This window comes from Lepisosteus oculatus, chromosome 11, assembly GCF_040954835.1.
Source record: "Lepisosteus oculatus isolate fLepOcu1 chromosome 11, fLepOcu1.hap2, whole genome shotgun sequence".
NCBI classification, from domain to species: Eukaryota; Metazoa; Chordata; class Actinopteri; order Semionotiformes; family Lepisosteidae; genus Lepisosteus; species Lepisosteus oculatus.
In genome coordinates, this window is record NC_090706.1 from 41,744,265 (window position 1) to 41,763,151 (window position 18,887).

Below are 18,887 nucleotides of genomic sequence, written 5' to 3' on the forward strand. Positions count from 1 at the left end.
TGCTGTATATTCACAACAAACATGCTTTCTATGAAATGGCACATTTGCATGAAGAGTCTTAAAAAGCAAGTACCTAAAGCCTGTTAGGAAAATTTCAGGAACAATGTTCAACGTGGAACATTACAAAGGAGTTGGCCAACTAATTGTACAGGTGGTATGAACAGAAATATGTTACCCCAGCTCCTATACAGTATATTCGACACATAGAGTACTCTCAAAACAGACTTTTAATAGTTTCACAAGAATGTTTGCAGACAGATTCAGGAGGCTGATTTGTAGAATCCCAGAATACCCATTGTGTTTATGCCTAATATTTAATTGAGAGAATTGATTGAACGTCCTCTTCACTGATGAATCCTGTGTTGTACTGATCATACTTAAAGAATCCAATGTTTAACAACTCACTTTTACTGTTAACCTTTACGTTTTCTCACTCTTACTTCTAATTTGACTTAGTTTAATGTTTTAATTATTTTATTCTTATTTTTTATTTGATTTGTTTCTATTTGCGTACAATATATCAAACCTTTGCATGAATATTTTATAGCAGAAACTTTTACAGTATAAAAATTGTTTAGAAAACATTTGAAACATTGAGAAATGTATCTACACTTCACAAAAGAGGACATCTGATGCCTTCTGGCAAGCTTCTTTTAATAACCTCAAGACGGTAGATTCAGCGAGTAAATTGTTCATCCCAAATGAAAATCACCCCTTTGCCAAAATATGTTTAAATTGCTTTCCACTTTCAAGTTAATTACCGTTTTTAGATTTTGTGAGAAGAGATATTGGTTGTAAAAGTGAACACTTATTCGACAGGCAAATTGTTGAGACTGACAATGACAACAGTTCCTCAAGTCTCTGACATTTTACTTAAACACCACAGTTCACTTACTGACAGATTCTTTTGTGCAAGTGACATTTAAAAAGCTTGGTGTTGATTCTATGAATAACAAGTATATGCAATGCAGTAAGAATGTAACAGGCCTAAAATACAGTAAATAATACCCTTATAGATTACTCACTATGCCTAATATGATATGATGTTTTCAAACAAATTGTTTCATAAATACCTGGATGTTGTGGCCTACAGTATGTGTAAATGTTGGAAATAGGGACACAATGAGGTACGTATATAATCTAGTGTTATATAAATTGGTGAATTATTTTTATACTGTTTTCACGTTAGAAACTGCAAGATTGACTTAGACATAATTTTCTTATTTTAACACAAAGATTTCCAATTGATCGTTATTGCCAGTTTCCAACTTATTGATATGTTGATATCCAAAATTGAATTACGACAAACGCATTTCTTGACCTCCTAGTGTGTGGCTGTGTTTGTAACCATAACATATGGCTGATACAGACAGAGACCTTCTAACTACTAGTACTGTATACTGCAGTGCCTTATTACACTGCGATATTATGTGTGATGCAAAAAACCTCCACTTTTGACCACTATCAGTTTGTACATCATGCATGTTCTTTTCAGAGATGCACATTTCGAACTTTAAATGCACTTTTATACATACAGGAACAAGTAAAGATTTGTTCTACGAAAAGAGAAGAAAAGAACACATTTCAGCTGTGGAGCTTTCTTCGGGTCCGAGCTAAGAAGGCTCCACAGCTGTAACGTTGTGCTTCTTTTGTGCAGGATCTCAAAGCAAACTTGCAATTCCTATAAACCCCAAAACCACTGCATCTGTTGTTCTGAAAGGAGTACCCACAGCCGAAGAACCGTAGCAGCTCATTTCCTGGGAGTGGATCTGCATCTGCACAGACTCCCCTGTCAGAGCTGCGGCTGCTCTCACTGCTGACTCAACGAGTGTCAAGTTAGTTTCAGAATCCATAGCTTTCTAAAAATAGCCTGTATAGCTCTGTCTAGACAACCCAGGGAAACTGGCAATCTATTTTTAGTGACCTTGATTTCTTAACCTTATATTCACCATACACCTTAAAATGCATTCAAAATCTAGGCAGTGGGAAAGTAGGAGCACAGTGAAGAGATGAGCAGCTAGCAACATACAGTAAACAAGCCGATACAAGGGCAAAACTCTTCCTCCTCCTGCATCACTCACTGCAAACATCTGGCTTAGTCAAAAAAGTGCATTCCCTCAGGTATGCACCACTTCAGACAGAGAAGGGTAAGCTTTCACCTTGTCCATTGTCCTGTGAGTGGCCTAGATGTTAGAAATATAGGATACACATCATATGAGCTATTAGTATAATTTGCAAAATCGTTTCACTTTAGTAAAGAAATACAAATTACCAAAAAAAAAACCAGCATGACGGGAACATGTTAGGCCTGCGTGGCACAGAGCAGAGTGAGAACAATCCCGAGCAGTCAGCAACTTGCAGGTCTGGAAAGAATCGTTGCAGTCAGGCAGGGACGCCACTGAAGACAATGCTGTGTGAGCTGGTGGTGAAAGTTCACTGCAGTGTGAGGGAGAACAGGTGCTGTCTAAACTGTCTTGAGGAGCTGAGGGTGGTTTGGACAGGTTGTCCACTTCTCTGCCATGGGGCCAGAGACAAGCATGACTGAGCCCCAGAGGTGGGGCATTGGAATGAGGGTATGACAGTCTGGTAGAGATGGAGCAGTGGACAAGTCTGAGGGGGGGTATACGAAGACTTGAGGGACTGGGAGAGGACTGGGGCAGAGTGGTTAAGACAGCAGTAGGCAAGAACAGAGTGTGTGCAGCTACTGAAACCAAAGGAGGGATGTAGGCAATGGCATGACATGAGAGAAACAAGACAGAGCAAAGACCAGATGAGTGCCTGCACTGTGAATGAGTCAGAGAGGATGAATAGCGTTGGCCAGCATCTGAACTATACTTTGTGTGGATAAGTTAGTGAGAAAGAGGCAAATCCTGCAGATAGTTCAAGTCAGGAGCTGCGTCAGCATGCATTTATTCCTTATATACCTTTACTTGTTCCTTTAAATCCTGCAGATACTGTGGATAGGTTCACTAATCTTTTTGGGGTAAGAATGCACACTCAAAGCACCACTGTTCACCACATCACAAAGGTTAAAAACATGAGTATGGCTAAAAAACAACTGGAGTTCTTTTGGTCTTTCTTGACTGAGATGTCTTCAAGGCAAAATGATACTGCAAGTAATAATGGTACAAAATTCATTCTGCTCACAATTACAGAGAAACAGGTCAATTTCTAACCTCTAATGAGCTTATCTCAGTAAATCAAAATTGTGTGATAGACAGTAATAATTGTTGCATACTGTACAGTATGTCTCTCTTCAGGTGCCTCGAATAATGAACCTTTACTTGTTCTTCTACAGCCTACGTATGCTGACGCTGACTCGAAGTACATTAAAAGTAACTTAATTCCTGCTTGAATCTGGAGTTGCATTTCTACAATGTTTGCAATAATCAATGTTATGCTGTTTTGTAAGCAATAATACAAAAGAGAGGGTTGATTGTGCGACTGTTAATACAATTTGTTTTTATTGTAATATTGTTACCCTCTCTGACCTTTTTTATTGGTCTTCTTAGCATGCCTATTTATTGAGCTTGGATGTATAAGAGTGCGTGATCTTCCCTAGGGATTTGTATACAATTCCAGCCCCAAGTCTTCATCAAGCCTTTATTGAAAGTTTGTGTATTTCAAGTAAAATATATAGTCACTGGTGAATTACTACAGCCACCGTTAAGACAGCATAAATCTCACCAGACACATATAACCAATAGAGCCATTAATCTAAATTAGAATGAGACAGCAAGATATTTGCAGGCTGTTAGAAAATTGGGAAGCAGAGTGGTGTGCTTCTCTTAGGTCAGTAGACTGCAGAGTAAGCACTCCCTGTGTGATATACAGTAACTGTTTTTCTTTTCCAACTCCTTTCCTTCCTTCTAAAACAGTATTTACTGCAGCATTTTCACCAAATTGCAGATACAGGAGATCTGGTACTGTCCTCCTCTGTGTGTTATTGTGTAAAATGTATTCTTTAGAAATGCTTCTGTTAAGGAATGGTGAGGAACAGCACTGTAGGTTACAGCCAGGCACCTTGCCACTGGCAGTTCCTGTATCTCTGAAAGAAGACCTCAATCACAAAAAAAAATCAGACGGGGCTGAAACACAGCTTCTCTGGGGTTTTCTGGTCATCATTCAGGAACAATAGTGAGAATAAACAGCCTTTTAAAATAAGTCTATTGTTCCTAAGACTTAAATATGGCGTATAAATGAAAATTGACATTACCGAATTTCACATCAGGGACTTGGAGAATATTATGTTCGCTCTAATAGGCCATATTGTTAAGAACTTCACTGATGCACTGTCAAAAACTGACTCAAATTCCCCAGCTAGCCCACTCTGATGACATCATTGTCACTACCACTCCCTGAACCCCATACTCATCACACTGCACAGGGTCTTTATACTAATTTGCTCTTGCTGATTGTTTCATGCAAATCTTATTTTTGTTATTGTTTAACGAAGTTCAGCATTAAAAGTACGTTTTCATCTATTTACTCAGAGGGTAACTGCAGCATCAGCTTTAACAGCTACTATGTGTGCAACAACTGGCGACAAGACATGCAGACAAGATACCAGGAACAGCAAGGTGCAGAACCTAAAGATGTGATCCTATGATCCAGCCATCCAATATCACAAAGCTGCTTAATCCAGTGAAGGCTGCAGCAACCCAGAACCTATACTAGAAGCCCAGCGTGCCTGGGCCATCCCACACCTTGGATAAGGATGCCAGGCCATCGCAAGGTATGGATTCACACACAATGGGACCATGTACAGATGCCAAGCACAATTTAAACTCTCTGGCAACTGTAGTACCTGGAAAAAATCCCAAGCAGGCATAATCCATGCAGTTCTGCTCTGCTGCTACTGGGATTTGACCACGGTTGTTTGTGGGCTCAGAGAGGACACTTCGCCACTCCTGCTGTGTCACAAGACTGGGTCACCTGATTTGGGAGGCTATGTATTAAATTCAATCCTAAAACTCAAGTGCTGTGGTGCAGCAACCCCAGAACAATGCTGTCTATGAACATATCACTTCATTATTAGTCTAGCTTTAACTGTTTGGCAAATATAAAGACAGACACATTAAGCTTCCACTTATGTACAACAATGTGATGAAATTCATTGAGCTGCTGTACTTTCACCTTCTAAAAAAGTACACTAGTCACAAGAGGATATTCCATGCCATCATAAAATTAATGTACAATTTTAAAACAAACATAATTGTAAGTCTGAATGTACTCCAATTCAGACTGTGTGTAAGGTCCCCGAGTTCAAAGTGACATGTTCTTGCCAAATTGTCTCCAAACTATACTCATAAATGAAGGAGATAATTAATTTATAGCAATTGCAATATTTTCACGAAAGAGAATGAGACCTTGTTCTCATTAAACATCATAAAGTAATCATGAGACATCACAAATCATGAAGTAGAATGTAGGATTTTTTCCATGCATAAATAACGCTAGCCTGTAGTTTTGGACTGACAGATTAAAAATGTATGAAAATGAAAGTTAGAGGTCCTCGACATTCGCAAGTATTCATTTATTTGCACAACACAATAGCGTGTTGCACCACCTGCAGTACCTGTCTGGATCATCTCGGACTGCTAGCTAGTTTCTCAAACATTTATGAATCATTTTGGAAACTGCAGAATAAATGTAAAAAAAATAAAAATGTAAAAATTGAGCTACTTGCAAAGAGCTCAACCAATAAAACTCCAGGCATACTATTTTAGTTGATGCTTTAAATTGTATGTAGCTCTAATCATGCATATATCTAAAACAAAGATCTTCTCAAGTTTCTAAGAAACTCGGCTCACTAGCCATCATTTAGCATTCTTATATGCTACACTAGCATGACAATATTTATAGTTCTGTAGCAGCAGCAACAGTCTTGGTTCAGAATGTGTTCATGAATCTTGTGTTCCTACAATCTGTGCATAGCATTCCTATGTATCCCCTTGGCTGCAATGCTTTTCTTGACTTAAACACTAAGCCCTACAAAATAATTTAAAACATAAAAGTTTGGAAAGAAATAATACCACCCAGCTGAACAAGTAGATTGCTCTATGTACCCATATGTACTGTAAGGGTTTTTGAGCTGAAGTGGATGGGTTAGAATGTACCCTAATAGGATTTTGCAAACAAATATTATGCATGTAAAATTTATGCAGCAGATTATTTAGCATCTGTTTAGGTTCTTTGTATTAAACAAGCATATTGGTGAGGGAATGATCTAAATCCACTGAGTACCATCATGTTGACATACCTTCTGCTTTCCTATCCTGCAAAGGTGCAAGTAGAAAAGGGCATTTCATAACAGTTCGTTCACTTGCTGCCTGTTAATCTTTTGTCTTATGTTCTGTATATTGAATAAATCAGTGCATCAGTCACCTGAAGTCACTTAAATCTGGATTATGTTATGATAAAATTAGTATTTAATGCATCACAGTGAGTCTTAAAAAGGAATACTGTATAAGGGAAGATATCTGAGTTACCTTTGGCAGAAAAGTTCAAATTTACTAGCTACTAAATATCATTAAAGTCAAGCACAAAAAATCATTACACCATTTCTTTTTGAGATATGGTCTCAATATGGACTGAGCCAGTCTGTATTGAGAAATGAACAAATCCGCACTGCTGCATTAGAAAATGGGCATAACTCATGCATCTGCTAATCCCTTCTATGGGATGAAATAGAGCAAAATGCAATCCTCTTTTTTTCCATTTCCTGCCAAAATGCAGCAAAGCTGTGATTACACTGGAATTGCTTGGTTTGCACAATGCTACATAAATACAATTAATTATTAATTTTCCACCCAAGTCCTTCAGGTGTGTGAAGAAGGTGTCATACCTTCATAAACCAATGTACTGTGTATAACACACAACTATAACATATTAACCGACAATGACAGAAAAATCTTATCTTGCTAATCAGGTTCTTCCCCACATGAAATGATACTTTGAAGGGAAGGACTCTCCCTTTAGACTTCCTGCCAATACTATTTACAGTTGTGTATTAGCACATTAATACCATCTTTGTCACTAGGAGCAACCAATCAAGGGGCTGAAAACAAATTGACTATCGAAAATAACCAGTGGAAAAAGGGAAGAAAGTGGAAATTTAGAGATTAGATTACTACTGTATTTAGAAAACGGTATATATTTTGGTCACTGTGGGCACCACAAGTCAGTATATAAGGAGGTAAAAAAGTTTTTTTTCAGTATTTTCAAATCCCTCTCCAACCTCCCTCAAACTACCACTAAGCTCTGGTGCTCTCCGTAGAAAATACAGTACCTTTAGGCCAAGGGCTCTGTCTTTGTATAGAGTACCGTCACTTCTCCCCTAATTACAGGCTCTTTGGTCAATTAATACTGTATATAAGTGGACTAAAGAAGTGCACAGTGTTCTTCACCAAATGGTTGCTATTAAAATTATAGGTGTGCAAGTCCTGAGGATCCTTCTGAGGTGGAGATTAATAGGCTTTGTTCAACTCTTAGGAATGTGATCTTCAACTGCAGATATTCCAGGTTTACACAGATTTGCAGTGCTATTTCATATACCTTATTTTAAAATAATAATCAATAGTGGGTGGCTAATTTTAGTGGCTTTTTTAAATAGAATCAAATAGAACCCCATATTCCACACTCCTCCTACTGTAGGATACCCCAGGTTCCCAAAAGCAGTACCATAGTTACAGTATACCCTGTCCTCACTGTTTTGGCTTTTGTCACACAAAGTAAGAACTGGGATAGTACAGTATGTGTAAAAAAAATAGATCTTCCTGAATTTTGTAATACTAGGTGATAGCCATTTGTTAATTTCATAAAACCTCCATCCCGACCAGAAAAGGGACTGTTTTACTGTCATGCCTTTTCTGAATGTCAAGTTTCCAGAAAATAATTATATTTAACATCTAATTGGACCAGTGTTATTTTTGTCATATTAATACAGTTGATAGTAACTTTTATCCTCTATATAGTTTTCTCCTCTGTATAGGCCATCTGGATCATGTTTCATGAGTATTCTGAAGGCCGGGGGGGGGGGGTCAGGAAAGAGAAATACCTGAAAAAAAACCCAGGTGACCAAAGAAGAAACATGCCAATTCCAAACTCAAGTCCAGAAGCAAATCCCATACTCCTGAGCTGTGCGGACAGCCGTGTTAAACACTGCATCCAAACGCAAGCTTCATCTCTGGAAATAAAATTGACTTTAACTGTCAGAAGTCGGGGTAGGATTGTAGAAAAAGTGTTATGACCTTTGGTGCTGCTGGTAGATAATGTGGTGTTTAACATCAGCATAAGAGGCTGGAAACAGCTCCACTTGAAAAGATGGATTAGGAGAACACAACATCTGCCACATTTTTGCAAAATCATGGTACAATCAAAGAAACATCTGGAACAGCTGTTTTTCTATGATGATGTGTTTTTCTTTTGCCCCTCACACTTAACCCCACAAACCGTCCAGAGGCAGAATATACAGCGCTTGAGGGCAGCTGCAGAAGAGTGCATCAGTGGGCTATCCGAATTACAGACCAAAGGGTTTTATAAGAGTATTATGGACTGAATCCAAACCTTCTCCTTACATCACTGCACACACCTAAAATGACGCACTGCCCGTTTCTACATCAAGGCTTTTCTATGCATCTACGGTATGTATATCAAATACAATTTAGAGGAATCGTGCTCATCACTGGATTATTAATGCAGATTTTAAGAGGGAATGCAGTCACAATTTCTCAGACCGGTTATTAGATCTCAGCAACTAAATTCACTGACATTATAGAAAAATGTTACAGTTTTTTATCATGGATTACAAATGACAAATCGTGAACTTTGTGAAAATATTATAGGTCGCCATGTTGTTGCAAACTCGCATTCAAGTTCCCACAAATTGCAATGTGATGCAGCCTTTCCTGCTCACTAGTCACTGTAATGACTAATGTGATGTAGAAGCATGTGTTGCAGAAATGTTCTTGTGTGATCTGCATGCAGAGTAGTATTTGTCAGCAAAACTGTCTTGAAATCCAGAGCAATATTTCTATTGGATTAAAAAAGATGTATTCTCAATCCGGCTTTATAAAAATGTAATAAGGCCAAAACACATCACCGGAAGTCTTGTTGCCTCATTCCGAATCACACAACATTGTACTGTGCATATCTGGAAATGTTGTCTATTTTGCCATGTAAATTGGAAGTTTAACAAGTTACCATGTGTACATTTGACTTTGTGGTCTGAAATGCACTCATAAATGCTGACTCATTCTGACCCTGAAATATAAAAATGGTGTTGCAGTTCCCCTTCACTGTTTGAAGTAACACAGGTCACTGGTTTACCAGGCTGCAAAAGACTCCCTTTTAGACAGTATGGCAGGGGTCTTGCACATAAACCCAAATGCCAAAATCTAACCTAAAAGCTTTAATGTTCCTTAGGGTTTTGGGTTGGTCCTCACTGTTCTTAATAACCCTGAGGTTCCCATGTGAAAAGACTGCTTCAGGTGCTGCCTTTATAGATAACTGGGGATCTCAGGTGTGGCCAGTTCATGAAAATGTGAAGAATGCGTTTGTCCCAGTGGGGTGACCCTGCTCCCAGGAGATTCAGCCCTGTCTCTACTACACAGTCAGACAAGGTCATGTGCATGGAGAGTGCGTAGGACTGGAAAATGTTGATAAAATTCCACAGAAAGGAAGGAGAGAGCACTGTGAATATTCACAAAAGGATGAGAAATGTTTATGGGGATAATCCTATGTCCCAGACCAATATGTGTGAGCAGATGAAGCAGATTAACAAGGGAGAAACCTCATAAAGTTCCAAAATCTAGGAGGCTGGCACTGCCGTGAATACGGTACCTCTGAAATCCTGTATTAAAGGACCGCAAGTGACATTTACATTACATTCCTAATGCTATATATATATATGAAAGAGAATGTAATAGTCACATATTATATAAAACATGATATATAAATCTCTTTATATATCTGTTAAACCTTTATACAGTACAGTGCATTGTAAAAGTACTCAGACATTCACATTCTGTTTTTCATATTTAAATATTCAAACCATTTGTTGTAGCCAACCTAAATTAATTAGTGTGCACAAAATTAACTCAAACAGCCACACAATTAGTTGAGGGGTTTTTGTGTGTGTGCAATTATAGTATTTCTCAGTGATTTCAGATTAAAAACACCTGTCTTTCTGAGGTTCCCTGATCAGGCAAGTGAATTTCAAGCAAAGACTCAACCGTCAAGTCTATGGGGCTTTCAAAGCAACAATACAATTTTATTGTTTATAAAGCTTTGCCTGTGATTATGTTATGTTGGGAGTGTGCTGTAAATATAATTGAACAATTGAATTGAAACTGAAAGCAAATTACAAATCAAGCAAAATAACCAGAATATTCCTGTTAGGTCAACCTATTCAATAATCAAGAAATAGAAGGTGCTCTGTACCACCTAAATACTGCCATGCCTCCAAACTGAACCTCCCTTCAAAGAAAGTATTTAGGGATGTCACGAAATAGGAAAAACTACAGATTCAATTGATAAGATGGGGGAAACTTGATGAGTGTGATTTTTATAAAATTAGATGAAAAAATGTTCGTAGCATTTACTGTAAGCAAACAGGGGAAGCAGACAAGGTTGGATGTGCGTCTTAAAGTATTCACCCAAATGTCTGAGTATAATTAGTCTTAGAATGGATTATTATTTATTGTAATAATGATAGTCAGAATGATTACTAGAAGGTCAAAATTAAATATATATATATATCAATTGAGCAGCAATATGGGTGGTTATATCATCAACAGTATTTATCAATCCCCACTATTTTGATTTTGTAATTTTTAAACATTTTAAAATAAAGCTGACTTTTTAAAGATAGAGTAATTTTGCCAAAACAGCTCTTATCCCATCCAGATTGTTTCCACCTGCTTGCCACCACAAAGGAGACTGTGTGGCCCAGTGAAGCTTTCAGATCTGCAAGCTCAGTGCTTCTAGAGGCCAACTGGACTGACTTTAAGAGCTATGGTTTGTACCTCTTTCCATAAAACAAAAACTACACAAGGCCTATTTACAGAAAGGATTGCCTTACACCATAGACTGCCAAAGGTTACATGTAGCATAGAAGCACAATTACAGATTACATTTTAAATAATGACACAGTTATTATGCAGAGAAAATTGAAATGCATCTCACAGTTGTGTGCAGAATTCTCGGCGTCAAGCCTTTCACAAAGGTAAAAGTGCTTTCATGTGTCTCTCTCCTCTTCTTTACTTCACATTTCAAGGAACCTGGACTGTAGAAATATGAAAATAACCACTTCTTTCATAATCTCTAATTCAATGTGCTTGTTTTCCTGTACATATATAAATTCCAAGATCCTCTTTTTAATTTTACTCATCCTATTGGTACTTTTACTGCAGTGATTCTGTCTATTTTCAAACTGTAAGTTAATATAGTGAAACAACTTTAAGGAGAGACTAATATTTCAAAGGGGTGTGGATATCCAGCAACACAACTGAAGCTGGATGAGATCCTTGTAACTATAAATTGCTATAATATTGGTTAAATGGCTTTCCTTCACTTAGACTGTTTCAAAATCATGGCTTCTTTATAAATAACATAAAGGATGCTAATTATGTATAGCTATAAAAGACTTAAATGTGATTTTTATTCAGTATTTTAAATGGGTTTAAATCATAAACTTTATGTTTAGAATTAAATCATATGTAAAAATGTATAGGTCAGATGTTCTGACAATATGGGAATTATTATGTAAAAAAGAAAATCTTGTTAGAAGAATACTAGTACTAGAAGAATACTTAGTAAAAATACTAAGAGTCACATAAAATACCAGAAGCATCCAGATTTAGTTTTCCATGGTTTCAGACAATGACAAGGGAAGACACAAAAATCACTTAACAATTATCAGAGGAAAAAAAAACACCTAATTGTCTTCTCATATTGCAACTACTGTATATATTTACTTCCTGAATTGAAAAGCCTAGTATTCCTAATTCCTTTTTGTAGGTTTCCTATTTTTTGATATCTCTTGGTGTCTCTTCACTCCAGTGGAACAAATCAGTGTCTGTCGATGAGCTAGCACTTAAAAATCCGCAGCTGTTCGACTGGGACTCCCCGTGTCCCTGCTGCCTATGATGAATGTGCTCAGGGAGTTGGAAAGGCAAAAAAGAGACAGGGGTTAAACACCACCTTCTCTGTGCTCTTCAATAAACCCCTTCACAATCCACTTAATTTGAAAAAGGGCTGTACTTTTTGTTCTTGTCTGCAAATTACAACAAGACAGGGCACAATTGAGGGTGTGGGCAACACTTGAAACTATTTTACTAAAATTTCATGACTTTTAAATCCCTAGAATCACATTACCAATGTGCATACCTATTAATGTCAGTATTGAAAATACCCCTTTCTGCTGTTTTTAACATTTGAAGTACATAGACATGCAGTTTACTGATAGAAAACAAGTGCAACAATCTAATGGACTTAATCACACATTTTGGCCACAGATAACAAACGTAAATCACAGAACATGTGAATCAAAAATCCCAACTAAGAATCGTGATACGTTTTCAATACGGAAGTGACACCTTGTCATTTTGGATCTAAACTCCCAGAGCACTTACACAGTCTTGGAGTTGACACACAGACATGATCAGCCTCTGGACAGACTGCTGTGGGGGTTCAGTTACTCTTCCCATGCATCAGTTGTAGTTTCCTCCTGTTGATACCTTTTACTCCAAGAGAGGCTCTGAGAAGGTTGTTTTTCTAAACGAACTTCATTGTTATCCTTCAGGTCTGTGGACTTGCACTGTCCTCCAGAAAGATCGACGTTGCTGGCTTGCATAAATGGAAAAACATTTACAGTAAAACCTTATGCTTTTGTCATTTGTGTCACTGCTGAATAGTATCTAGTATCTTGAATATTCACAGTGGTTAATCTGTTTAAATATTAAATAATCATATTTATGTAGCTGGTATATTTATGGTACTGAGTTGGTGTCCCACACTTTCCCACAACAAGATATCGCCTTATACAGAGTCAGTTTCCTGGATTCTTTTGACTATTTAGGTAGTCCCTTGACTCCTTATAGAAGTAAAACTTCATTCTTAGAGCAACATCTCTCAGAAGTAGGCCAGTTTCAGTTTTTTTCTGGTTTGTTATTTCAAAGAAACAATAATTTTCCAATAATAAACATATTATTAAAATATTTTAAAATGTAATAACAATATGCATTTTCTGAATAGGCAACTGATATAAAACCTAATACTTTCACAATCCATAATTGTGCAGTTTTATTGCCTTTGATCCTGTTTATTAGTCTAAATCTGTTACATAAATTGGTGACTCATATTAAAAGTATATGACTTAATAGGATTTCCTTACAGTTAACTTTCAGTTTGTTTTCTGTTTATTTTAGTTCATTTAAAACATCAATGCTCTTTTACTTTTGGGGGTTTCTTCAAGAAGCATTGAGTACAGGCTTTTAATAGGTTCAATACTGGTTGAAACCCTACTCTTTATGTGGTGATTCCCCTAGGAGTGTGGTAGTAGATGAGTGTTACTTTGGCAGGTTTGTCAGATTTTTTAGATGTTGTCATTTCTGGAACAAGACACAGGTGTGTGTCTTGTACCAGACAGTATAACTCAACTGCAGAGATAATAAGCAGAGGCTAAAGAGAGGAACATGTACCGAGCCAAAACAGACTGATGAGTGAAGACTTAAACTGTTGGAAGTAATTAAACTAGGATTGAGCTACAAGTACTATAAAAAATGACATGCCAAGTACTTACCTGATATGTGCAATTTGCGATGCTGTTGGGGAAAAGACACTGAAACCGTCAGAAGCTGAAAAATACTAACAGACACCATGTCGAGAGAGAAGGGAAGAACACCAAGGAACCAAAACTGGAGAGAACGGAAAGAAGAAGTCAGCACTGCTGAAAATACAGACCAAATTAAATTAGTGCTTGCAGTTGGATTACGTCAAAGTTGTCCTTTTTGTTTTTATTGTTGTACTATACTTTTTTGTTGTATCAGGGACAGAGTAGCTACACTTGATATTTAACTAGAAAGCTGAGTAAGGTAGGAGCTCCATCCATGCGCTGGGCTTAGTTTTCTGCTTATTGTGTAAATAAAGTGCCTTTTAATTGCAACAATGTTTTGGGAAAACAAAAGTCTCCAGATCAGTAGAGACCAGTGGGGTTTACTTACCACACCCCCAGCAGCATCACATCACATAGATTCTGTCTTGCTTTTACTGATCAACGAGATTGTGCACTATAGACACGTTTAAATACGTTTATTCTTGTGCTTATGTCTTTTCTCTTTGGTCTTCTGGAAATTGTATGAAGTATACAGATTTTGTGTTTTGAACATCAGGAATAAAAAATCACTTTGTCCTTTCATGTCTCACTGTCCAGGGGTTCATGTGGTCTCCTTAGTGGGATTAAACATTTCTAGTTTTTCTTTTGAAGCTAATAAAGCTTCCAATTTAGTGAGAGCAGACGTTGGGGAAAAAAACTGTGTACTGAGGAGCTTGTGGGCAACAGTTATTGGAACAGGGACAACAAATCTTCCTGTAACTGTGGTTGTCACTCCGTTGGGTGAAGGGTGGGTTGGTAGCAAATGGGGCTTTTTACCCTTCAATACAATTCGCTGTGGACCTCACTTCCTAATAATTGGATTGCTGAAGGAAGAGTTAAGCTGGCGTGGAGTTCTGCCATGTAGTTTACATTGTTTTACAATAACGTGCACATTAACATTTTAAGGGTTAGAAAACATTGATTGCAGCTGGCATCAAATTCTTTACTTGCCACTGCAGCCCACAGAGCCAAAGGCACTCTGGGGTGATTGTTCCTGATATAACTACAGTTGTTTTGATGTTTTAATTCACACATACAGGGTCATAAATCATGTCTGGGACAAGCTTGAATCTCAAATTATTTCCGCTTCAGGGATGCTGGATTTTTTCCTAATTTGTTCCTAGCATTCCTGTAGCTAATGTGAAGTCAGGAAGGAGCTGGGGAAGAGTTTTATGATCTGAATCAAAGGTATGAACATGAGTGTCTGTCATGAGTAACTATTACCACATGCTGTACTGTACAGTGTAGTGTATGAGCATTGATATACGTCTTAAAATTATGACCTAATGTTTGGCTTTGTTTTCAAGGTTTCCTCTCCTGCCCAGCAGAAATTGGTAAATGCCATAGCAATTCCTAACCTGAACTGTGAGGCATAACATAATTAACATATCAAAATGCACAAAATGGTATAGGATAAAAACACAACTGCAGGAGTAAAACTTTGATCAGCAATGGTTAGGCACTGCATCTACAGTGTGGTGGAAAACTAAGTAATCCCCTAATAATTTATGTTTTAACGTATTTGGACATTTGACCTTCACCTAATCATCTCTAAGTCTCAATATTAGATAAAACTAATCTTATTTGACAAATAACACTAAATTCTACTTTTTAGTAGAAAAAAAAACAGCTGTAAAAAACAGCCAGGACTCAACAGATACAGTATGTGTGAATAAGTAGGTACACCATTAGTTCCACCATCTCGATTAAGAGGGTATGCAGAATCAGGTACACCAAAACAGGCACAAATGAACAGTTGATCATCAGGAAGTGATTCTGTCTGGCCTCAAGTACTCAGGTTTGCAGTAACATATTATTCCCAAATCAAAAGTAATCTGTGACAATTCTAGAGAAAGAAATGTTGCTGTTTATCAGTCTGGGAAGGGTTACAAAGCCATTCCTAAACAATATGAACTCCATCATTCCAAGGTAAGGAAGATAATCTACAAAGGAAGAAAATCCCAAAACAACTGCCTATCTACCCAGGAGTGACTGTATTACCAAAGTCACTCCAAAATCTGACAACACGATGCTCCTAGAAGACTAAAAGAACCCCAAGGCTTCATGGATCCTTTGTCAAGAAGAAATCCCTGCTGCCCAAGAAGAACATTGCTGTTTGGCTTAACTTTGCAATACAGTACTTGAATGAAAATCAAGGATGTTTTTCTGCTCTGGACAAATGAGTCAAAAGTGGAATTGCCTGGCCAGTATTTAAAACATCATGTTTGGAGAAAACCAAACACTGCCCCAGACCAGAAGAACCTCATACAAACCATCAAGCAAGGCTGAGGTGGGTGAAGATTTGGGTCTGCTTTGCTGCCTCAGGACCTGGACACCTTGATACCATTTAGTCTACACATACCACAAAGTCAAATATGTCTAAATAAATAACCATAAAATTTCCAAGGAGGAGTACTTTTTTACCACACTGCATCTTCTCAAGTCATTTAATCTCTAAACCATTAAAAGACTCCACTGTCAGGTCCAGGGTAACACTGTGTTGACAGGGATAGCAGAAGGACAGGGAGCCCATCCATGACCAGGGGGTGATTGTGAGTGTTTTACGACCCCAAGTGTCTAGAGGTAAAGGGGTGTAATATTTAGGATTATTTTTGGATACAGGTGGGTTCTGGTGAGGGACTAGGAAGTGTGTCAACAAAGGTTGGTGCAACAGTGATTATTTTAAGGTGAATAAGTGACTGGTACGTAATAACACACAGTGAAAAGGAACTAGAGTGGTGCCAAAGGAAATAAAATACACACAAATGGGGCTGGCTAAGAAAGTGAGGGGAAGCTAACCTGACTACAAAAGAAAACCTGAAACACTCTTTGGCGTCTTCAAACACCCTAGCTAACCTTTACTGACTACCCAAAACCATACGAGACAAAAGGCACTCACCTCTACTAAACAAGTGTTACTAATATAAAAAAACAACTATGTGTGCAAAATGCACCCAACAACCTAAACTAAACACAAGAGCTCACACAAATACACAAGTGAACTACGAATACCAAAGGGAAAACGAGAGTAGACACAAGTAACAGGGTACAAAAGAACACAGAGGTTGATGCAATATGTTTGGGCAAGGTAATGGCTAAACAAGGATAAACACAAAAAAGTACAAAGAGATGAACATAAACCAAGAAAAGCTGAAGCTATACGAAAACATACACGAACAAAGCGAAGCCAAAGCAAAAACCAAAAGCAAAACAAAACCAATGCCGAGCAGGACTAAAATCAAACAAAAGGCCCCTTCCTTCTGAAAACCTCCAACTGAGATAATGTACTGAATAATCTGCGTTCTGATTGGCCGAGGGTTAATTGAAGATGATGTCACACAGAAACAAGATGTAATGATGGACCAACGGGGGAGGGAGAACAATAAAGGTCAGGAAGTAACAGTGAGAGAAGTTGCAGGAAGGGTTTGGTCAACAGTGCTGATCCTGTTGAGGAGAGGCCTGTGACTGGAGGCATGGCAGAAGATGAAAGCTCCAAGGGAGAAACCAAAATTATGGAAACAATCCTTTTTAGTCTTCCGACACCTGCAATAGCAACAAAAAAAAACCTTACCGGTAAAGCTCCTGGGGGAGGTGAGGTGTCTGGTGATTAACAGCTCTGCACAGGCGCTCCACTCCATCTTTCCCAGACACAGGAGTGCGTCTGGGGAGGCTGCAGCTCTGGGCCCAGCATCTGTTCTCAGTTCAGCGGCTGGCGAACATTTGGGAAGAGTAGTAATGTACTGAGAGGCATTAAAATAATTTGCAACAGTAATACTTATGGGTGGAATACAGGGTACACTGCACGAACTCTAGTGTACTGTAAAGATAACTGAAAAAATACATACTACTAAATACCAAAAATAAAGATGGGGAAAGTAGTTATTTTTTTTGTCCTGTCAGAGGATGACATGGTTTTGTAAAACAAATTAATACAGACACAAGCAGATTTTGGTGAAACAAACATGCTGTAATGTTGTCAGTTGTACAGCAAACAGCAAACTATTGTACTTACTGGATAATGGGTTTCTGCTAATTAGACAAGAATAATTTCTTGATTCTGTAAATAGTTGAAACAAATGAAATTAAAAAGTAAATCGACTTTATTTTTTGAGACATGTCAAAGGGCACCAGACCTGGTTGACTGACATGGGCCTCAGGCTTCTCAGCTACGTGAGGTTTTGAGCACACAACACCATTGTAAGAACATCATACCTTGAACTCTTTTCTTTGTACGGTCATCTACTGTAATTGTCAGTGGAAAGGACAACCTTTTCCATTGGAAGCAGAGACATTGGATTTGGTAATAAGCATTTTGACATTTTGTAGAAGACTTTACATAAGAAGCATGACACGAATGCACTTTTTTAAAGGTCATAGTAAAGAGAGGTTATTTTCAGGATGAACCTAATGTGCCCTTTAAGCACTATAGTTACTCATTCATCCCTTGGAGTAGTTGGGTAGGTGTGCTTTTTCACACAGATAAGTGGGACCACAGAACCAACCTGAACTTTTTGCAATCAGAACAGTACCAGCTTTGTTGTTTCAAGTATGTTCTGTGTGCATCATCACATCTCAATGAATGGAGCTTACTGGCAACACGTTGTCACAATGCGGTTCTTGGGAGGAGCCACGGCAAACACCAGTAAAAGTCAGCAAAAGAGGGGGGAAAAAAAGGAAAAATAAAAACACACTGCTTGGAACAGCAGGATCCAGACTGGAAAAAAAGGACAGCGAGACCTGAAAACTCAGCCTGCCCTGGTGAGGACACACGGCAGGACAAGAGGAGAAAAAGACAACAATAAGAAACAAAAAAGACGACCTTACACTCTTCCTCCACAATCCCCTCCGAGACTGTTGCTGTTATCTTCTCCCCTTGCGGGGGTCCAGGACTAGAGTCCTACTAACTGATCCTTTGGGGAAGAGTTCAGCATACTCCTGAACGGTTGTCCAAAATTAACCGCCTCAGCTGTGGTTATCAAGGTAATGCGTCACCCTTAGATGAGGGCTCCGC